General features: G+C 35.0%; 1 long non-coding RNA gene and 1 other non-coding gene across 2 annotated transcripts; both read right to left on the reverse strand.

The window, feature by feature from the left end:
- Window positions 1-928: 928 nt before the first annotated feature.
- Window positions 929-7,282, reverse strand: LOC125592284. Its single transcript, XR_007328110.1, has 8 exons — window positions 6,093-7,282; window positions 5,787-5,998; window positions 5,548-5,666; window positions 5,364-5,448; window positions 5,190-5,279; window positions 4,935-5,008; window positions 4,715-4,848; window positions 929-4,592 (listed from the first exon to the last, which is right to left on the reverse strand). It is a non-coding gene; the product is annotated as an uncharacterized LOC125592284 (long non-coding RNA).
- Window positions 7,283-21,070: 13,788 nt separating this feature from the next.
- LOC125593674 lies at window positions 21,071-21,177 on the reverse strand. The gene has a single exon (XR_007329574.1). It is a non-coding gene; the product is annotated as a small nucleolar RNA R71 (small nucleolar RNA).
- Window positions 21,178-25,759: the final 4,582 nt, after the last annotated feature.

The following is a 25,759-nucleotide window of genomic DNA, read 5'->3' on the forward strand; positions in this document are numbered from 1 at the left end:
AAGAATCAGCAGACACATTGTCTTCCGGCAAATACTCTTTAAACAAGTCCGCCCATTCGTTCATGCAACTTTCAGGTAGATTGTGATCAGTTTTAATATTCATCATTCTAGCAGCTAACGACAATTTAGAGAGACCTTCTCTACAACCACTGTAAAGTGGTTGATTCGCCGCGTTTAACATTTCGTAAAACTTTTTTGCATCTATATTAGGTTCTTCATCTTCATCATGAGCTACGAATGCATCAGCTACCATATCATGAACCCTATCATAATCTACCATCTCCTCCTGATGGTAACTATGTTCATTATGCAAATGATGATCAACCGGTTCTTTTTCCTGAAAATTGCTATTACTACTACTAGCTTCGTTCTGATCATAATTAAAACCTTCTCCATGTTGAAACCAGATATAGTAATTTGGCGTGAAACCTCTATTTATTAAATGCTTCCAAACATTTTCACGGTTTGCCAGTTTCGAATTGTTGCATTTCCGACAAGGACAGAACATCTTACCACTTTCTTGGGCGAGGGTGTTGAATCTGCTTGATGCATAAATGTCTCCAGACCCGCAAGGTATTCTTTCGTCACTCTCCCGTTAGCATCTCTATGCATATACATCCACTTCCGCAACTCGTAAATAGTCCCGGAGCCAGCCATTTTTTTTCTTTCACGTTTTTTGTTGTTGGTGTGTTTAAAATGATGTTCAAACATCCATATTTATAGGAAAATTCGAATCTGGTAGTTGTAATTTTGCTATGAATTTACGACAAAAATTAATTAGGTGGGCAAAAAAAACGTGTAACACCTATGAAGTTGGTGGATTCAAAAATTTCCTCGCTAAATACACGTAAACTATTCCCTCGTAAATACCACGCAAAGTTTACGTCGTATTTACGAGGAAATAGTTTTTCCTCGTAAAATACTCGTAAAATTACATCCACTTTACGACGAAACAGTTTTGTCGTTACGTTACGCGGAAATAACGATGACTTTAGTTTTTCACGTAAATTCGTCGTAAACTCGACGCAAATTTACGAGGATTGTTTTTCCTCGTTAATTTTCGTCGTCAAGCATGTGTTTTCTTGTAGTGGTTGCTCTAAGTCATATCCTAAATCATTTTCTGAGAAGACCACTATTAATAAGGAAGGATTTCCGGTTTACAAGAGGTGTCAGCAGTCAGAGAACTTTGTTATGAAGAATGGAGTGAGATGTGACAATCGGAGTGTCATTCCTTATAACCGGAAGTTATCTCTTCTTTACGGAGCTCATATCAACGTCGAGTGGTGCAACCAAGTTGGGTCTATAAAGTATTTATTCAAATACATTAATAAAGGACAGGATCGTGTCACAGTTGCTGTTGAACCACCAGACAACATTGTTGCAAGTGAGTTAGGAGATGTTGAGCTTAATAAAGAGAATCTTGATAAGAAAAGGAATGAACTCAAGGAATTCTTCGATTGCAGGTAATAGTAGCATTGTTTTTCTTTACAGTATACCAGTTCATTAATTAAGCTGCGATTTTTAACTATATGTTTTTTTTTCAGATACGTGTCAACGTGTGAAGGAACATGGAGAGTATTCAAATTTCCTATTCACTATCGATCAACTGCTGTTGAGAAGCTTAGTTTCCATCTCCCCGGAAAGCAAGTTATTACATTCAGAGGGAAAGACAAATTGAAAGCAGTTCTCACCCGGAAGCTCATTCAAAATACAATGTTCTTAGCTTGGTTTGAGTTGAACAAGATTGACTCCTTCGCAAGAACATTGACCTATGCTCAGATCCCAAGCTTCTATACTTACGACAAAAGGTCAAAGAAGTTCAACATGAGGAAACGGGGATTTGCTTTGGGGAGGATTAACTATGCTCATAGGACCCAGGAAGATGCTTATTACTTGCGTGTATTGTTGAATGTTGTCATGGGACCCACGAGTTATGAGGACATTAAAACATACCAAGATGTTCTCTATCCAAGCTACAAAGAAGCATGTTATGCTCGTGGGTTATTAGATGATTATCAGGAGTACATTGATGACATAGTAAGAAGAAGTTTTGAGAGCACAGCAAGTGAGCTACGGAAAGTGTTTGCTATGATGCTTATGAGTAACACTTTATCTAAGCCGGAGTCAGTATGGGAAACCACTTGGATGTTTTTGTCTGAAGATATCGAGCACTCTAGGAGAAGGAATTTTAATAGACCAGGTATGTTTTTAGTTTATGACCTGAGATTGTTCAATTTAGATACATGAATTTAAGTTTTAGATTCTTGCCTTTTTCATATTTATTATAGGTCTGTTTCTGAGTGATGACGACAAAAAGAAGTATGCTTTACTTGAGATTGAAAAAATATTGAAAAGGTCTGGAACTTCTCTCGCCAAATTTGATTCTATGCCTAGACCGCCAAAGACAAGTAGCCACGATGAAAATGTTTTGGTGCTAGACGAACGCAGCTACGAGCGTTCTGCTTTGTTAGAGACTCTTCGAAGAGATCTTCCGAAGATGACGTGCGAGCAAAGAAAGATATATGAGGAGATTCTTTCTGCTGTTAATAAAGGAGATGGTGGAATGTTTTTTGTCAGTGGTTTTGGTGGAACAGGGAAAACTTTTCTATGGAAATTGCTTTCTGCAGCTATCAGATCTAGAGGAGATATTGTTCTAAATGTGGCTTCAAGCGGCATTGCATCACTGTTGTTGCCTGGTGGTCGGACAGCACATTCCAGATTCGGCATTCCTCTAAATCCAGACGAGTTTTCTTCATGTACAATGAAGCATGGAAGTGACCAAGCTAATTTAGTGAAAGCATCATCACTTATCATCTGGGATGAAGAATGAGCAAGCATTGTTTTGAGGCTTTGGATAAAAGTTTATCTGATATTGTTCGGAAACACGACACACAACCATTCGGTGGAAAGGTTATGGTGTTTGGTGGTGATTTTAGGCAGGTTTTGCCTGTTATAAATGGTGCTGGTAGAGCTGAAATAGTTATGGCCTCACTTAACTCATCCTATCTTTGGACGCACTGCAAAGTTCTTAACTCTTCAAGAATATGAGATTGCTATCAGCAGGATTGTCACCAGCAGAGGCAAAGGATCTTAAAGAATTTTCAGAGTGGATATTAAAAGTTGGTGATGGTAAACTTTCAGAGCCTAATGATGGTGAGGCAGAGATAGAAATTCCCCCTGAATTTTTGATTACAGACTGTAATGATCCTATAGAAGCAATCAGCGAAGAGATTTATGGCACAGCAACTTCATTGCATGAAAAGAAAGAGCCAAGTTTTTTCAAGAGAGAGCTATCCTCTGTCCAACTAACGAGGATGTTAATACAGTTAATGAATATATGTTGGACAAGCTAGAAGGTAAATTTCGCTATTTTCATCTATTGATTTCGCTTTCTTTGTATTTGAGTCTTATTCTCCAAATATATGTTTTCTCTTTCAGGTGAGGAAAAAACTTATAATAATGCTGATAGCATTGATCCTTCTGATACAAGTGCTGTGAACAATGAAGCTCTTAGTGCTGATTTTCTAAACACAATTAAGGTTCCTGGTTTACCAAACCATAGTCTTAGACTAAAGGTTGGTTGTCCTGTTATGGTTTTGAGAAACATAGCTCCTTCTGATGGCTTAATGAATGGGACGACTGCAGATCACTCAGGTAATGGATTTTATGGTTCAAGCTAGGATTATAACAGGAGAGAGAATTGGGAGATAGTTGATATTCCTAGATTGCTAATAACCCCTTCTGACACCAGATTGCCATTCAAAATGAGAAGAAGACAAATGCCTCTTGCTGTGGCTTTCGCAATCACAATCAACAAAAGTCAAGGGCAATCACTATCTCAAGTAGGTCTTTATCTACCAAGACCTGTCTTTTCACATGGTCAGTTATATGTTGCTGTTTCTAGAGTGACTTCCAAAAAGGGATTGAAAATTCTGATTTTAGACGAAGATGGCAAACCACATAAACAAACTAAGAATGTAGTTTTCAAAGAAGTTTTCGACAACCTTTAACAAATGAGGTAATAAGTTATGTCTTTTCATATTTTTGATGTCATATACAGTTTTTGTTTGGATGTGATCTTTGTTTTAAAAACCAGGGAATGTGTTTTGACTCGCCCATTACATATAATAAAAACTATTTGTTCTTAGCAGATCTCAGAAGTTGACATGTTCTATGGTGGAAGCATGCTTGCTGGTTCACAAAGTTCTCTAATAGTTATGCAAACAACATTTGTTTTCTTTTCCAACGAATCTGGAATGCAATAAGTTTGTTATTCTTTTGATATAGACAGATGCATGAGTTTTTTGGTCTTTAAAACCATATCAAAATAAAGCGCATGTTATATAAGACTATCATTAACATATACCCTTACCAAGCAACACTCAAGCAAGTCAAAACAAAGCATACTAACTAAAGGCAGGGTTCTCTAATCTAAAACCTTATTCTACACTGCCCTACTTCAGAAACCTTACGACTTACTTAGAAGAGATAAGTAATAACTAACCGTATTATAAGATGTTGATCCCCATGGTTGTTGTTTTCTTTTGCATCTTGATAACTGATACTTTGACCTTTCCACGTCCAACATCATGCTACAGATTTAAAAAGTTTAAAATCAGGGCTTAGCTCTGATCAACAAACCATGGGACCTCAACAAGAACAAATTTGTAATTTCCTATTTAAAAATGATTAAAGCAAATATCTAACACTTTACCAGATCTGTCCTGTGTCGTAGTGACAACATGGATTCCTCGCAGCAACCAGTGGTAGTAACAGCTTGCAATATCAGCATCAGCCGACTCTCCCTCTTATTTCATAAGTTCACTACATCTTGATAAGTTGATTCCCCTGGAAATGATTATTGTGTAACGAAAAAAGCATTAAAGTAATTTACCTACAAAGAACTTTAACAAGTTCTTTGACTTACGACTTACTCAAACATGTTACTTGAGCCAGTGATCCTCACAACACACAGGTCAATCTTACACTTCTCTTTTAGCACTGCATCCTGTGACAAAAAAAAATGACAACATGAGTTAGCTTGCATTGCTAAAAGAAGAGCCTGAAAAACATGAGCTTTCTTAGGCTAGCATAAATATCAGAACAACACTTCACATATATATAGAAAAAAATAGATTAATCCACAGTGGCTTGTAGCTGTATTACTGGAACAAGCATCAGAAACTTACAACAGTTTTGTTTGCATCCTCTATTCCGAACAAGGTCAAGAATGGCATCGCAAGGTTCTCCTTTGTTATATCAATGTATATAAACATGAGCTGCAAGAAAATTAATAGTATACGTTAAGAGGGAACCTAAGAACTAAATCTATATAGCCCTTTTAGACTCAGCGTCAGAAGTACCTTCGATTTAAACCTTCTTGCAATATCTTCAAGAGGCGGAGCCATACTCTGAAAATCATCAGCCTTGGCAAAGATCATAACCTAACTAAGGAAGAAAAGAGAAAAACAGAACTACGATTAAGCACACAAAGATAGACTTGCAACTGGTATTCTTTCACAAACTGCAGTGACAAAATCTTCAAACCTGAAGCTTAATAGGAGTGGAATAAACCCAAGCAGTATTGCTTTCACTCGATTTTTTAATCAAGGGAAACTTGTTCTTGCCTAGAAACTCCAATATCTTCTCCATTTTGTAAGATCCATCTACATGAACCACACAAGACTTTTCATCATGATTCCAATAAACCATCACAACAAAAACATCTTAACAAAAGATCAAACCTATCAACAAGAAAGGTCTTCCACAATCAGCAGCAAGCTTACCATACTTAGTGTACCTTTCCGCCTTAGTTTTAACCATGCCAATAAACACATCACTAGCCTTGAGCTCAGGAAACAGAAGTTTCACAACACCATTAACACTGTTATAAGTCATCTGATTCTTTTCCGATCTGAAACCACCTGAGGCTTTTTCTTCGTGATTAAACAGGAGACGGGATCTATCTATCCAATTGTAGTGTCTTCGTATTACAAAACTGTAATGGATATTAGAAAATCATAACAAAGAACATAGATTAGAACAACTAACCGTGAATGTAGAAAGTTAAACATAAATCTACAAACTCGAACCTATATTTGAAATCTCCAGAAGTAATCAATAGATCTATCTTCTTTCATCCTTTGAGTGAAAATTTCACAGCAGTTTAGGGATTTGTCGAGGAGATTAATGGAAGGCACCGACAAAGAGACTGGATCAAGAGATCTTTCATCTGAAAAAAAAGACATAGAAGGGTTACGTGTTTCTGTTTTTTTTCCCGGAAAAAAGTGTAAATGGGCTTTGATAACTGTTTAAAGTCCACTCTAATCTGGGTTAAATATTAAAATTGCTAGACTTATCTAATCTAAAAAATGTGGGTTGGGTTACTTTAACAATTTTATTTTTTGCTGACAATATTATTTTCTTGAATTATGTTAAAAATCATTAAAAATATTGAGCTAGTAATCCAACCCATATTTGAATAATTTTATTAAACTTCCAAATTCTACACTAAACACTCTAATATTTTACCCTCTAATATTTTTAAAACCAATTTTACTGCAAAAAAAAATACAAAAACAACACAAGACAACGTTATAATCTAAAATTAAACACAAAACAAAATGAACACCAAACACCAATGTCAGAACTTACTAACCTATAAAAAACATCATTAATTTTACAACAAACCCAAAAATTTGAATTACCGGTTCCATACATCCGCGCGGGCGTGCGGATCAAAATCTAGTAATATTAATTAAAATTGAAGTACAAATTAAAATTAACCCTCACATCAACTTTAATATTACAAATTTATGCCACTGTCTATCTAAACCATGATTAATAACATTACCAAAATCAAAATTCAATTCAATTGATTTTAGTAACCAATCATCACCTCTTTCCTTACCAATCGTAACTCTTTTATAAATATTCATTTATGGTTTAATGTTCCAAGCGGTTAACAGAAAACATTTAATACAAGAACAATTACTGTTATGTATATTTCATAAGGATTCCATTTAATTTCATGTTTACTGCTTTATATATGAATCTATTAATTATTATGACATAATATTATGTCTTATGTATATTGAAATTACATCATATAAAAAAATTTAATTGTACGACACCATTTTTTTTCCGGTTTGCTGCCTTAATTAATCGGATCTACTATATTGCCTGCGAATATCTATGTTATTAAAACTGAAGTACATTTGAGAATTCTTTAAAAACATGGATAACTGTATAAAAAAAATATAATGTTGTTTGGAAATATGTATAACAGTATACTCCCTCCGTTTCTTATTAAATGTCACTTTAACATTTTCACACAGATTAAAAAAATGATTAACATGTATTTAAATTGTTATTAGTTACACCTCTTTCACCAATAGTATTTTTAGATAAATAATATTATTTATAAAATCAATGCAATTTGCAATTAATTTCCAGTTGAATTTAAGTATAACTTGCATTGAAATTCTAAAGTGATATTTTTTGTATAACAAGAAAAATGTTAGAATGACACTTATTATGAAACAGAGAGAGTATTAAGAAAAAAAAGTAATGGACTTATGTTATTAATAAAAAATAGAATTTCATTATATTATGAGAAATTATCTATCTGAGCCAGCTTTAAAATATATGAAAATTGTTCAATGTAATTACCTTAAAACATCTTTTGTCTAAAATAATTATAAAACAAAATTTAAACTTTATATACATATTTCAAATCAAAATAATAATTTAAAATTGATTTGTATCAAAAAAATTAATTCAAATATACATATATTCAAAAATTAATTTGTACTAAAATATTTTCCAATAACCATTATAAAAAAATGTTTTCAATATATATAAGAAAAATACAATACAAAGCTCAATTTTAGATACCAACTTAAATTATTGTTTTTATATTTCACATTAAGTTTTAAAAATATAATATATTTTATTATTTATACGATGGTATGTATAAAATACTATTACTTATAAGATTACTTATATGATGGTACATATAAAATACGATTAATTATATGATGACACATATATGATATATAATAGTGACATGAAAAACAAATAGAAACATATTTTTTCAAAAATACACCCGCTCGGGTCAGAGTATAGTTAATGATTATTCAAGACTATTGACCATGACCATGACCAATACTCTGACCAAGATTTTACCAAGACCTTGACCATGAATTGGCTCTTCATGAAATTTTTGTGATGATGAGCCTTTGATCAACTTTTTGGACCGGTCCTGGATCAGATTTTGGAGGTTAAATCAACCTCCAACAAAAGCTTAGTTGATTGAAATCTATACATAAACACAAGTAAATGAGCTTTGTTTATCAATCAATTTCATAATCATCTCTCTCAGTTTAAAAATATCCTGATGGCTCTATTCACCTCTATATGATCCATCGGTCGTTAACCGACAGTGATCTTTGCTATGGTGGTCCGTTAAATCTACCAAAGAGAGATTTTGAAAGTTATATATTGCCGGAGATGGAAAATGTTATGGTCCAGAATTTGGGATCATCAAACGGTGTTGAAGTGAAAATTCATATTCTCGAGGAAGGTTATGAAGCTGATGATTACACAATAACATTAATTAAGAAAACCAGTTACAAGTTTATTGCAGGATGGAGCAATATCGCCAAAGCAAAAGGTTACATAACTGGTGATGAAATTGGACTCTTGTGGGATAAAATCGCCGAAAAATTCTTTCTTCGTCTTATCAAGTAGTCTCTTTAATTGTCAGAGAGCTTTTCAAATATTTATCTAGATGTTTTAATTTACTATTATATCTATTTTTATCTTGTTCTTATATCAGTCTTATAATAAATAAAATTGAGGTTTTCTAAGTCTACTATTCGTCAGAAACTTTTATACGTCTTAAGAGAAGATGTTCATGCAACTTATGCAATGTAAGTAAAAGGCTATACCAAGAAAATCCATAAAGAGGATCCAGAGTGGTGCGAGCTTTTATTGATGCCTAAAGCCAAAAAAAAAAAACAAAAAAAAATCATTTTAAAAAAACAAAAAAAATACTAAATAGTAACAAAAAGCCAGCATCGTTATATAACAAATCACTAAGAACATCTCCAGTCCCACTCTAATTTTCATACCAAAATAGAGTTTAGAGTAAAAGTGTTACAATAGTATTCTATTTCTCACTCTATAATAGAGTAAAAAAATAAGTTAACTCTATACATAGAATAAGTTGTTTATTTTTTTGTTCATAACTCTATTTTGCACTATAAAATAGAATACTATTGAACTATAAAATATAGTAAACCATTGGGGATAAAAAATAGAGTGAACCATTGTTCATAACTCAACTCTATTATAGAATTATTCTATTTTAGAGTGAAAAATAACGTGAACCATTGGAGATGGTCTAAAGAACTAAATTACAAAAAAAAAAAGTTCTAAAATATTACATTTTTCTCCATCCTAGAAAAACCATAATCAAAATTTCAAAATGAAACAAAAAGATCTTTTTAAATGGCCTTCATAATTATTTTGTATCGATAAAATAATCAAGTGACTCAATCTTTTTGATTTATATAATTCAAATGAAGATAAATGCATTACTATAGAAAATTAAAACAATTATACAGTAAACTAGTTGACCCGCACCTTGTGCGGACTATATTCCTAACAATTTTTAATCCTAATATTTATTTGTATATAAAATTTATTTAATTAAATACAATTTTAAATTAAATACTATAAATTATAAAAAATAAATATACATATTGGTAATCAAAATATTAAATTATGTTCTTTTGTTTCATAGTTTTATATATGAAATGTATATTTTGCATCAAAATCTTTTCTATAGTAATAAATAGGAAATTTAGATTTGAAATTAAAAACTTTTTGTATTTGTAGACTGAAAAAAAATTCAGTAGCACATAAAGGATTATAAATAATCACAACCCATAAAATATCAATGTTATATAATCTAGATTTTCAAAACAGTGGGACAAAACACAAAATAATAAATTATAAAACATTATTTCTCTATTTTCTTATATTATACTTATTTTTTGTGGATGACAAAAAAAAACTTATTTTTTGTTAAATTTTTAGTGTTATTTAATGTTTTATTCTTAGTTTTTATGCTTATATATATATATATATATTCAATGTTTATTTAACATAATTATATAATTTATTTTTACGACATATTTTCAATGATGCTTTACCTTTAATTTTAACTTTAATATTGTCATAATCTATATTTGGATCAATATTTTCAAGAGAAAATGACTAGGATAGCACTAAAAATTTTTTTGTCACAAATATAGCCTCTAAAAATAAAAATGACCAAAATAGCACTTAATGTTTTATCAAAAGAGATAAATATACACTTATACCACAAAGGTAAATTAATTTAGACATTAGAGTTTAGAGTTAAGGGGTGGGTTTAGGATTTAGGGTTTAGGGTTTAGGGTTTAGGGTTTAGGGTTTGGAGTTTAGAGGTGGGGTTTAGGGTTTGGAGTTAAAGGGAGGGGTTTAGGATTTAGGGTTTAGGATTTAGGGTTTAGAGTTTAGGGTTTAGGGTTTAGGGTTTAGGTTTTAGGGTTTAGAGTTGGGGAGTGGGGTTTTGGGATAAGATTTCAAATTTTGAAAAAAAAAAAAAAAAAATTCAAAAGATAAAATGCTATTTTGGTCATTTTAGTTTTTGAGTGGTATTTTTGTGACATAAACTTAGAAATGTGTTATTTTGGAGATTTGCCATATTTTCAAAAGAATATTAGTCATTAAAATCATAAATTAATATAAGATAAACATAATTATGAGAAAAGGTAACATACATTTAAACTAACCATTTTTACCCTCACTTTTGATTAAAGTATATATGTAGACTTTTACCCTCACTTTTAATGAAAGGTAAAATACATTTATACCCCTAGGGATAACTAATCTAGACTTAGGGTTTAGGGTTGAGGAGTTTTTAGAAGGGAAATTGCCAAAAATACAATTTTTAAAGTACAACTTTTCATGTTTACACTAACCACTTTTACCCTCATCTTTAATGAAGGGTAAAAAAACATTTATAACGTTTTGAATAACTTTGAAAAAAAAAACATATAGTTAACTAATTTAAACTTAAAACATCAACTCTAAACCCTAAATCATCAACTCTAAACCCTAAACCATGAAACATCAACTGTAAACCCTAAACCCTGAAACATCAACTTTAAACCCTAAATCCTAAATCCTAAACCTTCAAATCTAAACCCTAAACTTTCAAATCTAAACCCTAAATGTAAACCTTAAACCATAAATCTAACTTAAAACATCAACTTTAAACCCTAAATCATCAACTCAAAACCCAAAACCCCGAGACATCAACTTTAAACCCTAAACTTTAAACCTTCAAATCTAAAACCTAAAACAAACTCTAAACGTAAACCCAAAACCCTAAACCCTATATTTTTCTGAAATTCACACCCTAAACCCTAAACCTTCAAATCTAAACCCTAAAACATAAACTCTAGGGTTTTAGAGTTTATGGTTTAGAGTTTAGCGCTTAGGATTTAGGGTTTAGAGCTTAGGGTTTAGGGTTTAGAGTTGATGTTTTAGGATTTAGGGTTAATTTTTTAGGGTTTAGGGTTTAGAGTTTACTTCTTAGGGCTTAGGGTTTAGTGTTGATGGTTTAGGGTTTAGAGTTGATGTTTAGGGTTTAGGGTTTAGAGTTGATGTTTTAGGGTTTAGAGTTGAAGGTTTAGGGTTTAGGGTTTAGAGTTGATGTTTCGGGTTTAGGGTTTAGAGTTGATGTTTCAGGGTTTAGGGTTCGTATTTAAAAAAAAAAAGGGTTTAGGATTGATGGTTTAGGGTTTAGGGTTTGTATTTAAAAAAAATAGGGTTTAGGATTGATGGTTTAGGTTTTAGAGTTGAGTTTTAGGGTTTAGGGTTTGAATTTCGAGATAGTATAATTTGAAAAAAAAAAATAAAAAAATTATTTCTTACTTTTTAGATTTTTATTTATTTAATATATAATGAACAAGGGCATAAGAGTCTTTTGGCAATTAATGAAGAACTTAGTTTTGAAAATGTCTCTTTAGTGGTGGTAAAAATGAAAAGTGGTAGCATGAAAGTAGTAAACATGTAATTTCCCTTTTAGAATTTGAAATTTAGGATTCTAATAAATATAGAAATAAAAACTGAAAAAGTATTTTAAAAATTAAAATATAGGTTCAAACATAATTTTCGATTTCAAAAAGAAATTTTGAAAAAAAAAAATTCAAAAAGAAATTCAAAAAATTAATTTATAAAAAAGTTCTAATTTGAAAAAGTATAATTCGAAAACATAAAAAGAATATATATATATATATATTTTTTTTTTTTATTATTCATGTATATAATTATTTATTATATATAGATAACAAGAGTATAAGAGTCTTTTGCCTTTTAATGTAAAAAATATTTTTAAAAATGTCAATTTTGTGGTGTTAAAGATAAATAATGAAAGTGGTAAACATGAATTTTCTCCATAATTATGATAATATCAGTAGATATTGTTAATATCAATTGTTAATATCCATTTATTAATTAAATGTTTTAAATATCAAGATAATTATAGAGAAATTGCCAAATATACCATTTTTAAAGTACTTTTTTCCATGTTTACACTAACCACTTTTATCTTCATCTTTAATGAAGAGTAAAATACATTTATAACATTTTGATTAACTTTGACAAAAAAAAACATATGATTAACTAATCCAAAACCTAAAACATCAACTCTAAACCCTAAATCATCAACTCTAAACCCTAAACCCCGAAACATCGACTCTAAACCCCAAAACATCAACTCTAAACCTAAACCCTAAACCCTAAACCTTCAAATCTAAACACTAAAACATCAACTCTAACCCCTAAACGTAAACCCTAAACCCTAAATCTGAATTTAAAACATCAACTTTAAACTCAAGATCATCAACTCTAAACCCTAAACGATGAAACATCAACACTAAACCCTAAACACTAAAACATCAACTCTAACCCCTAAACGTAAACCCTAAACCCTAAATCTGAATTTAAAACATCAACTTTAAACTCTAGATCATCAACTCTAAACCCTAAACCATGAAACATCAACACTAAACCCTAAACCCTGAAACATCAACTCTAAACCCTAAACCCTAAACCTTCAAATCTAAACCCTAAAACATCAACTCTAAACCATAAACTCTATATTTTTCAAAAATTTGAACCCTAAACCCTAAAACCCTAAACCTTCAAATCTAAACCCATAACATCAACTATAAACCCTAAACGTAAACCCTAAACCCTAAACCTTCAAATCTAAACCCTAAAACATCAACTCTAGTTTTATGGTTTAGGGTTTAGGGTTTAGGATTTAAGGTTTAGGGTTTAGAGTTGAAGGTTTATGGTTTAGAGTTGATGTTTTAGGGTTTAACGTCAATTTTTTAGGGTTTGGGGTTTAGAGATTACTTTTAGGGTTTAGGGTTTAGTGTTGATAGTTTAGGGTTTAGTATTGATGGTTTAGGGTTTAGAGTTGAAATTTAGGGTTTAGGGTTTAGAGTTGATGTTTTAGGGTTTAGAGTTGAAGGTTTAGGGTTTATAGTTTAGAGTTGATGTTTCGGGGTTTAGAGTTTAGAGTTCATGTTTCGAGGTTTAGGGTTTGTATTTAAAAAAAAAATAAGGTTTAGGATTGATGGTTTAGGGTTCAGAGTTGATGTTTCGGGGTTTAGGGTTTAGAATTCATGTTTCAGGGTTTAGAATTCGAAAAAATTAAAAATATTATTTTTTATTTTTTTGGATTTTTATTTATTTAAATATTTATTTATTATATATATAAAGAACAAGGGCATAAGAGTCTTTTGCCACTTAACGAAGAATGTATTTTTGAAAATGTGCCTTTAGTGGTGGTAAAAATGAAAAGAGGTAGCATAAAAGTGGTAAACATATAATTTTCCCATAATTATATATAAATATATATTTTTTAAAATAATATTACATGTATATATGTAGAATAGGTTAATGTTTATTAATTATCTTAAATATCATATAAATACATATATTAAAATAAAATTTAAAATAATAATATTAATTAAACTAATGATTTATCCTAAAATGATGGAGAATATGACAACTAAACAAATTCACTTCTCGAATAATAGTATAGATAAAACTACAAATTTGAGATAAATATTGAGAAAGAATATATTCTAATTAGAAATGATAACCACCAAAATAGAGAAAAAGACAAAAATAGCACTAAATCAAGTTTATGTTCCCAAACTAGCACTCAAGGTCAAAAGTCACAAAAATAGCACTTAATGTTTTACCAAAAGTCACAAACTTAGGGTTTAGAGTTAAAGGGTAGGGTTTAGGATTTAGGGTTTAGGGTTTAGAGTTTAGAGTTTAGGGTTTAGGGTTTAGATTTTAGGGTTTAGGATTTAGATTTTAGGGTTTAGGGTTTAGAATTTAGGGTTTAGGGTTTAGAGTTTAGGGTTTAGGGTTTAGAGTTTAGGGTTTAAGGTTTAGAGTTTAGGGTTTAGGGTTTAGAGTTTAGGGTTTAGGGTTTAAAGTTGAGAAATGAGGTTTTGGGGATAAGATTTCAAATTTTGAAAAATAATAAAAAATTAAAATTTTCAAAGGATAAACTTAGAAATGTGCTATTTTGGTCATTTTAGTTTTTGAGTGCTATTTTTGTGATATAAATTTTGAAATGTGATATTTTGGAGATTTGCCCACCAAAATACGAGAAAACAATGTTGATAACTTGTAAACTTCTAGTTATGTAAAACCTTATTATTTTTAATTATTTATTATTTGTCCAAATTAAACCAAATTGATTTGAAAAAAAAGTATGTAAAGTTTAATGGTCGGAGTACTAGCGTTGGCCAATGGTGAATGTTAGTTAGTTATTTATTATTTGTCCCAGTTTTACCAAATTGATTTAAATACAACAGTAGATAAAAAGTTAGTAGTATGTATAATAACTTTACCCAATATCCATATTTATTAAAAAAGAAACATCGTACTTTCACATTACGTTAGACACGTGACTGTCTCACATCGATTTCAATTTGAGTATGCTGGCGTGTTGGCCTCACAATCATTTAACGAATAATGCATTCACACACTAGTTTCTTAACTTTACCACAGATAATTTAATGTGTTCACGCTATTTTTTTAATCACTTTATTTTTAGTTACCGCATTTTCAATATTTTTATTAGTGAACTGAAATTTCATATATACAACTAATAAATAATATCATTTTGAAAGAAATAAATTACAAAATCATTAAGATTCACATCAACTAAAACGATGGAAAGAGAATGTTTTTAAAAATTTAATGTTTCGTATCCTGCTGAAATTAGCCAAGTTTATGTACACGAAGACAATAAATAATTGTGATTGGTTATGAATTAAGAAAATTGAGGTAAAAAACACCACACATAAAGTAGGATCTTTAATTTAGCCAAATATTATTTTTTACGGAGTTTTCATATCAGACCAAGAATTAGAAACATAATCAGATTGCTAGAAAAGATTAGAAATCAGAAAAGCTTTAAAAGAACAAAGTTAATGAAATCGATTGAAAAACAAAATTCAGATGCCGACCGAAGAGATCACATTATTTTCCACAATTCTAACACTTCACTCTATTATCTCGTGTTTTTATTATATTTACCAATATTTTTATAAGAAAATACACGTTATTGGTTATAGACTGCGTCAGTTTTGCAACATGACCAACAATATTGACATGACACCCAACCATTTTTATTGGTATTCTTACATTATGGTCCAATAATTATGCATGTCATATAAGCCCAGAATATTTGTTTAATATTTATTTTATTTTGCTAAAGTAAGTTTAGGGAAAATATATGGATCCGAAGAACCAAACCGAAGTAGATTTGCAAATAATATTAAATAAAAACTAAAACTAATTAAATACCTGGATAGATCTAAAAGTTTAATATCGAGATAACCAGATCCGAACTGATCCAAACTAAAATATTTTGGATACCAAAAATATCTAAACCACAATAATATACTTAAATATGTTAATTATGCCGCGTACAGTGCAAACTACAAAGTACTAGTTCTTTCGATTATCTTTAGTGGTTTAGAGACTCATGTATGGCAGGTCGGTACGCTCTGCTCTCTCGCGACCCCTAAAACAACCGAGTTAGAGCTGTAGCTATGAGCGCGACCAGGATCATTAGACACACATTACCCCAGGTCCTTAAGTGGAGTTTCTAAGAAAAGCAGTGATTTAACTAAATCAAAATAAAAAAAAATCAATGTAACCGATCCTTAATACAGAGTTTTGGCAACCGATCATAATGAGGTTTCTTAATACACGTGTCAGCAAACTGTGATTTAGGAATTTTTTTTCTTTTTTTTTTTTTCTTTCTCTTCTTTCTTTTCTCTTCTCTCATGTTCGATTCGAAGAAGAAAAGCACAGAGACGCCTGCTTGATCGCCGGCGTTCTGTTTCTCTCCGGCCGCCGAGTCTTTCACCTTTCTTTTACGAGTAAGAGATTGTTCGATATGTATCTATTAGAGATTGAAACCTAGATTTTTTCTAATGTTGTTTAAAGAGATTGCGAAAAGAGTATGGTAAGACAATCGAAAGTTGATCGTGCTCTTCTTCTTCTCACACCGTCGTTCACTACCCTTATCAAGCATAGTCCGTCAATCTTCTTCGTTTCGTTGTAAACCGTAAGCTTTCTTCTTCTCCTTGAAAGGTTTATCTCTAGAGCATTATTGTTTTAGATACAAACCCTAGTTCAAAGATTGGTCTTTTATTGAGTTTTCACCTTCTACCAGATGGTTAAGAGTCTCAATATCAAGACCCTAGTTCAAAGATTGGCCCTTTATTGATGAAGAGTCTTAATATTTAAAGTAGCTTGACTTTGATTGATTATTGTTGTTGTTTAGTTTTTTAAGTACTGATTTTGTCTCTCTTTCGTTCTTGTTTAAATTAGACACCATCGACTATGCTTGGTTCTTGTTTAAATCATACACCATCAATCTGAACTTGATTTGTAGTCTTATTGTCCGAAGGTGTATGATGCTTGTCCTGTTTCAGTGTTTTACTTTGTTTTTGTCTGAAGGTATGCACTCACTCATTTGAGATTGCTCAAACTGGCTGAAGATCGTGCTACTAGACATGTTTTTGAAGTTCGTTGTGCCTCTGTAATCGGCTAAAAGCATCTGACACTTTATTTTGTTGCAGATTAACTACAAAATACGTTTGAGGATCGTGAGGATGAGGTATTTACTTAACCTTTACATAATGACTTAAAACTCTTTTTCTCAGTTTGGCATTTCTTTTGAGCAATACACTACAAGAAAACAAAAGATTTACGAGGGCGGTTTTCCTCGTGAATTCGTCGTAAAAGCAAGTTTACGACGAATTACCGAGGAAACCCATTTCGTCGTTAAACGTTTGTCGTAACACATATATCCTCGCTTATTCGTCGTAACATAGCGAGGAAATGATTTCGTCGTAAAAATGAAGCAAAGCTTTTCGTCGTAAAGAACACGTAAAGCTTCCACGTAAGGACTCCGCTAAGTTTCCTCGTAAATACCTCGAAACGAGTTACTCGTAAAACAGACGTTACAAACTCGGAAATATATCCTCGTAAATTTCACGTAAATACCTTGAGAGTTTTCCTCGTAAAGAACACGTATACGTTTCCACGTCATTTCCTTGTAAATTATTCCTCGTAAAGAACTCGTTAAACTTCCACGTAAAGAAGTCGCAACATTAGCTACGAATTTACTTCGTTTCATTATTTTACAGAAATATAAAAATATTATTAAAAAATAATTTAAATTATTTAATTTTTTTAATAAAATTAAAATTCTAAAAAGATCAAAAACCAAAAAAAATTATATATATAAATAAGTTTTAAATTTATAATACAAGAACCGAATAAAAAAGAACTAAGAGTCGTTCATCGCCTGGTAGAATTCATTACTCCTCGCCGCTACATCCGCCTCGGCATGTGTGTCGGATGATGACTCGCCAGGAATAGGATTTCGTTGTCGCATGGTCCTCAACAAGGTCTCCCATTCTGGATTTGTGGCCGCTACAACGTCCAAGAAGCCCTCGTCCACCCACACGAGCTGTGAACGCAGATCGCGTCGAGATCAACTCTCTACGCAGCTGAGAGACTTCATTATCCCGTCGCTGACCATAAGACGATGTCGCTCTCGGAACATCGTTGACGGAACCAATCCCCAACGTCCGTCCCTTTTTTTTAGGGACAAACTTAAAAACAAAAAAGAAATATTGTTAGTAAAAATTTAAAGTTAAATTAAATGAATAATAAAAAAAATTAAAATTTTAGAAAATTTACCTCCTCGTAAATCTTATCCACTTCAAGTGTGGATAAGTTGACTGGTAATCCGTCGGTAGACTGCTGGGTCAGCTGGGTCTGGCGGTCTTCAACCCGAGCAACCACGTCGTTGTAGATTTGCTCGGACTTGCCATCTACAAATACGCCCGCCTTGTTCTTGTGGGTCCTCTCGTAAAGTTCCATAAGAGACGGGAGCTGTCCCGTCTCTTTGGCCTAAAAAGCATTTAAAGAAGTTAGAATAAAACTAAATATATATATATTAAAAAAATTATTTAATAAAATATTTAATTATCATTTTCATACGGGCACCGGCGTGGGGTTTTTGGCCCGTAGTGTGAAGCATCGGCCCGTTCCCGTGCTCATCGACCGTGTTACGGGAGTTAGAGCAAGACTGGGCAATTCTAATGGAATCAGGAAGACGCCAATAACGGATGAGGCCATCCCAAACATCTGTGGTGAGCTCAGCGGGTTTGCCACGCTCATACCCCTTCACGATCCAGTCACCCTTCCAGTTGGAGACCGTGTCCAACAAGCGAACTTTTGCCTTCGCGTTAAACGCTTTCCTCACCCTCTCAGTGACCCCCAAGGCCCAATTATATTTTTGCTGTGGAAAAAATTAAATAAATAATTAGTTTTTTTAAAAGAAATATATATATATATCATGAAAAAATTAAAGTATATATAATTAATTAATAGAAACTTACAGCGTAAATTTTGAACCAGGTCTTACTGACGTAGTGAGGCGTCTTACGCCAGTTCGGATGTACCATGGAGAAGTAACCTTTGATCGTGTCGGTTACGTCCGATGCAAGACATCCGTCAATCCCAAACCTGGAAAAAACCAAATTTAAAATAGAAATTATTTTTTAATGTTATAACTTTAAACGAATTAAAAAAAAATTAATGTAACATACCACAAAGTTCCGTCTGGTCGGTCGGGGTCGATGACTGGTAAACCTTCTCTGCCTGGCAGACGGAGAATGTCCTCTACAGTGTACTGCGAGTAAGGAGCACTCGGAGGCACCATCAAATCGGGATGAATCTCGGCGGGCATCGGAGGTGCCATCGGAGGAGGCACAGGGGGAGGCATCGTCGGATGAGCCATCGAGGAAGGCACATGAGGAGCCGATGGTGCACTAGAAGAAGGAGACCCAGAGACTCTCTGAGTGTACTGAGTCTCGGGGACAGTCTCCTGACCCGAAGAACCGGGAGCTGAAGAAGACGGGTCTAAACGACTACCCGGCTCAACCGAACATCTCTCGGTAATGTGCAGTAAGTCTTCCTTTTCGAACATGGGAAAAAAATTTAATTTTTAAAATTAACATCAACAGTATATTTCCTAACATTATCCACCTAATCAACACTAAATAACATAAAATCCGTAAACCTATCTAAATTTTCTATACTAACCACCTAATCTATCATAAACTAACCAAATTAGAGAGGAATTAGAGAGGCTTACCATTGCTACGAAATGGAGAGGAAGTGGAGAGGAAGTAGAGAGGAAAGAAAGAGTGAGCGCTAGTCAGCGAGAGTAGATATTAGGGTGTATTGTGAACATATCAGACTTGATCTCTAAAGCTTGCTAGCGCATCTTGATCCAAACGAGAGTTTAGGCATCAAGACCAACTTGCAAAGGAATCAATACCACGAGAGTAGGTTGATTCAACCTGAGTGATCCGAGTTTAGATTTGTTATAAACTGAACTTGAATAATTGCTTGGCCTGCGATTTCCATACCTGACGAAGAAACCCTAGACTAGCACCTTTAAATCAATTCAAAACAACCTCATCTTGTTACTTGTTATTTACATTATTCACTTCTTTAAACCCCCCCCCCCCCACTTTGTTTTAGCTTAATTCTGATCCCATAAAGATAAAGTGTGAACTGGTCCTCTGGAATTGAATCTAAAGATATTACAACTAAACTGTTAACTTGACAGTAAACAAATATTCAATTTTAGTGTATCAAGTTTTGGCGCCGTTGCGACGGGGACCAACTTTTTACCTTTATTTTTTGGTTATTTATTTAGTCTAAAACCTCTAACTTGTTTAACCCTCTTTTTGCAGCAAAAGACCCAAGTGCATGACCAGTAGACATACTCGGAGCAATACACAAGGGGACTTAATTTCGCTTACAAATCAGGAACTCGCAAGCGTAGAAAGAACCAACTATCAACAAAAATCAATTACTGCCACAATGGCCGACTTCGGCACTCCAGAACAAATAGCCGCTTATATGCAACAGATGCAGCACCGGATGCAACATATGCAAGAGTTGCAGCAAACAATCGCAGCGTAGCAACTGGCTGCACAGCGGGAACCACTTGTCCCAATTGGTGAGAGTAACCTACTGCGTAACATCCCTGCTACGCGCTCTGCTATCGCTCCACCACCATGTCAAAGGGGCAGACTTTGAGATAAAACCCGGCATGATCAATATTGTCCAGAGAAAGATGTTCCATGGACTATCAGCTGAGATACCAATGGAACACATTGAAGCTTTTGAAAAGATATGCAGTTTCACTCGTGCAAATGGCATCCCACCCGACTTCATCAAATGCATGTTGTTTCCATTCTCTCTAGCGGACAAGGCTTCACGATGGCTTAAGTCATTACCTACAGGTTCCTTAACTTCTGGGAAACAGGTTAGAGCAGCTTTCTTGGGCCACTTCTACACGAAAGCCAAAACAGCTGCCCTAAGGAACAAGATCTCCTCCTTCAAGCAACTCGCTAATGAACCTTTCAATGAAGCATGGGAACGGTTCAATGATACCCTCAGAGAGTATCTTTATCATGGGTTTGACGATGACCATGTCCTAGGAATCTTCTACGATGGTGTGGAATGGGAGTTCTGCAATGCTCTAAACGCAGCGAGCAATGGAGATTTCATGACTCAAACCACAGAAGGAGCTCACGCGCTAATAGAGAACATGGAAGCTAGTTTGTCCAATAAAAACGAGGAGACTGACTGTTCAAGAAGGTGAACAGCATGGACACTAGGAAGATTGATGACCTCGCCGCTAAGGTCGATCTGCTGCTCAGGAACAATCAGAATCAGATCTATGTCATGGAAGAAACCAATCTGGAACCAGGTACTACAGAGGGTGCAGCAGTAACCGAGACATCGGAAGAAGATCAGCAAGAGGTCAGTTACGTCAATGGGCAGGGTTGGCAGTTCAGAACTACCATCCAAACCCTAATGTGAGGAACAACCCGCATTTGTTCTCATACAAGACCAATCCGGACAACCCCAACGACCGATCTCAGGGAAATCAGTTCCAAAACACTGGATATTAGAAGCCATACCTTCAGAATCAGAATCATAATGGAAAGATGTTCATCCTCAGCCAAGCACAGAATCAGTTCCAGAACAGGCAGAACAATCCGCAAGCTACTCCAGCAACTGCGAGCGGTCCGCCAGATGAACTGAAGGGAATGATGCAACAACTTTTGCAAGGTAAGCAGATTTAAGGAAAAGCACTGAACCAGGTCACAACTGAGATCAACACTCGGATGGACAACATGTTCACGGAATTAAATTCCAAATATGATGTTGTGGCAAGCCACATAAGGAAGATGGATGTCCAGATTGCTCAAACAGCTGAAATGATCAAAAGACAGCAAGGAACACTCCCTGGGAAAACAAACAAGAACCCCAAGGATTGTAACGCAGTCGAGCTGAGAAGTGGAAGACATCTCCCAGATCCTTACCCAAAAAAGCTCACTGCTAAAGAGAAGGGAAAACAGAAAGAGGAAGAATAACCTGAGGATGTCTGGGACGACGAACAAGACGCAGAATATCCAGCTGTGATAGAACTAGTAGCTCTTACATCGCCAGATCGGCCTGTTCCTGCTCGCGTCTACACTCCAAAAGTTCCCTACCCAGTCCCTGCTAAGAAGTCACGTAAGGATTTCGAAGAGATGAAGTGCAAGAAGATGCTAGAGGAGTTGAATGTCAAGCTATCTCTCATGGACGCAATTCAGATGATTCCCTCAATGCGCAGTCTTGTGAAAGGGTTGATCTCTGGGAAGACCTCTGCAGACAGCGATATCATGATGGTCTCAAAAGAATGCAGCGCAGTCCTTCAAAACAGAACAGTCAGGAAACTGGAAGATCCTGGAAAATTTGTCCTTTCGGTTCAGATTGGAAAAAACAGTTTCCTCCTGGTCCTTATGTGATTTAGGTTCCAGTTTGAATCTCATGCCCTACTCAGTTGCAAAACGTATGGGACTAACCAACTTCAAGCCTACTAGGATTTCGTTGGTTTTCGCGGACAGATCAGTCAAGCTGCCAGTAGGTGTTCTCGAAGACCTGCAAGTGCAAATTGGCAACACCACTGTTCCGGCAGACTTCGTGGTCCTGGAACTCGAAGATGAACCGAAAGACCCTCTCATTCTGGGCCGACCGTTCTTATGCACAGCTGGTGCAATCATTGATGTGTAATGGGATGATCGATCTCCAACTAGGAGATATTGTGATGAAGTTCGAGATGGACGAGCTACTCAAACGGCCTATGCTAGATGGTCAGAACTTCACGATTGACGACGAGAACGCCGCCTTGACCCCTCAACAAGGGATGATTGAAGAAATTCAAGCAGGTGATCCTTTGGAAGTGGCTCTGATACGAGTAGAGTCTGAACAGAACACGTTCAACGTTGATGCTGATGGGTACAAAAAGATGTTATACTCGAATGAAAGCATTGAGAAGACAATCGCTTTTCTAAGTCTGGAGGAGACGAGCAATCAGATTTCACTAGAAGGAGCAACTGCTCTTAAAAACCCAAACAAACCGACCAACCTGCTCGATGACTCCTGGAGCGAACTCAAGGCTCCAAAGATCGAATTAAAGTCCCTTCCGGCGGGACTCAAGTATGCGTTTCTTGGACCTAATTCAACATACCCTGTCATTGTGAACTCTGAGCTTAATAATGTGGAAACTGCTAAACTATTGTGTGAATTGAGAAAATACAACAAGGCAATAGGATATTCATTAGAAGATATTCCTGGTATTTCACCTGATTTATGCATGCATATAATACACTTAGAAGATGAATCGATGACTTCTATAGAACATCAGAGGCGGTTAAACCCAAATCTAAAAGATGTCGTTAAGAAAGAGATAATGAAACTTCTAGAAGTTGGCGTAATCTATGCGATTTCTGATAGTAAGTGGGTTAGTCATGTTCATGTAGTCCCTAAGAAAGGTGGGATTACTGTGGTTGCTAATGAAAGGAATGAATTGATACCTACTAGGACAGTAACTGGCCACCGTATGTGTATTGATTTTCGAAAACTAAATACCGCCACACAAAAGGAACATTTCCCACTTCCATTCATTGATCATATGCTTGAGAGATTGGCTAACCATCCATATTTTTGCTTTTTATATGGTTATTTAGGTTTCTTTCAGATTCCCATTCCCCCAGATGATTAGGAGAAGACAACTTTCACATGTCCCTACGGAACTTTTGCCTATAAGAGAATGCTGTTTGGGCTATGCAACGCTCCTGCGACATTCCAGCGGTGTATGATGTCTATTTTCACTGACCTAATTGTGGACATAATGGAAGTTTTCATGGACGACTTTAGTGTCTATGGGAACTCCTTTTCTGTTTGTTTGTCAAACTCGTGCAGGGTCCTTCAGCGGTGTGAAGAAAAGCATCTCGTTTTGAATTGGGAAAAGTGTCACTTTATGGTGCGAGATGGAATTGTTCTCGGTCACAAAATCTCAGAGAAAGGGATCGAAGTGGACAAGGCATAGATAGAAGTGATGATGAGCTTACAACCTCCAAACTCAGCAAAAAAAATCAGGAGTTTCCTCGGACATGCTGGTTTCTACAGAAGATTCATCAAGGACTTCTCCAAAATCGCAAGACTACTCACTCGCCTGCTCTGCAAGGAGACAAAATTTGAGTTCGATAGCTATTGTTTGGCAGCTTTCCACACGATCAAAGGAGCTCTAGTCAGTGCACCCATAGTGCAGCCACCAGACTGGGAGCTCCCCTTCGAGATCATGACAAACGCAAGCGATTTCGCAGTTGGAGCTGTGCTAGGCCAACGAAAAGATAAGAAGCTTCAAGTGATCTATTACGCGAGCATGACACTAGACGAATCTCAATGTCGCTATGCAACTACAGAAAAGGAACTTCTAGATCCTACCTAGTTGGCACCAAGATGATAGTGCACACGGATCATGCAGCATTGAGGTATTTGCTGACGAAGAAAGATGCGAAACCAAGGCTACTCCGATGGATCTTACTGCTCCAAGAATTTGACCTAGAAATCAAAGACAAAAAGGGCATTGAGAATGGCGTTGCAGATCACCTCTCCAGAATGAAGATAGATGAAGACACAACACTTGATGACAACCTTCCAATCGAGCACGTCTACTCGATCAGTCTGGGAAGCGTTACAGAACAACCGCTCCGTCCAGTTTGCTCCAGCGTTCTGGAACACCTTGTCTTTGCGATCAAAAAGCAATATCCCAATCTTCCATGGTTTGCTGAGATCGCCAACAATTTGGCTGCTGAGAAAGAACCTGTCAAATTCACTGGCAATGATAGACGAAAATTTCTAAGAGGAGCAAGACACTACTATTGGGATGAACCCTATCTGTACCGAAGTTGCAAGGATGGAGCATTCCGACGATGTGTATCTGAGTCCGAGATTCTAGGAATTCTCTATCACTGTCATGGTTCCTCTTATGCAGGGCACTTTGCGACATTTAAAACCGTGTCTAAGATCCTTCAAGCCGGTTTTTGGTGGCCAACAATGTTCCAAGATGCCCATTCTTACATCTCTAGATGCGACTCATGCCAGCGCCAAGGGAATATCAGTAAACGGAATGAGATGCCTCAGAACTTCATCTTCGAGGTTGAAGTATTCGATTGTTTGGGGATTGATTTCATGGGACCATTCCCACCATCCTTCAAGAAGGAATACATATTGGTAGCAGTTGACTACGTTTCTAAGTGGGTGGAAGCAATAGCCAGTCCCACAAACGACGCAAAATTGGTAACCAAGATGTTCAAAACCATAATCTTTCCAAGATTTGGGGTACCACGAGTAGTCATCAGTGATGGGGGTAGTCACTTCATCAACAAGATCTTCGCAGGTCTATTGAAGAAGAACGGCGTGCAACACAAGGTAGCCACGCCATATCACCCTCAAACTAGTGGACAAGTGGAAGTTTCAAACAGAGAGATCAAGAGCATCCTGCAGAAAACAGTTAACACCAGTCGCAAGGATTGGTCGTTCAAGCTAGACAACGCTTTCTGGGCTTACAGAACAGCCTGCAAAACACCAATCGGGACCACTCCCTACAACCTGGTGTACGGTAAAGCATGTCACCTGCCGGTTGAGTTGGAGTACAAGGCAGCAT

The sequence above is a fragment of the Brassica napus genome, chromosome C9 (assembly GCF_020379485.1).
Source record: "Brassica napus cultivar Da-Ae chromosome C9, Da-Ae, whole genome shotgun sequence".
Classification (NCBI taxonomy): Eukaryota; Viridiplantae; Streptophyta; class Magnoliopsida; order Brassicales; family Brassicaceae; genus Brassica; species Brassica napus.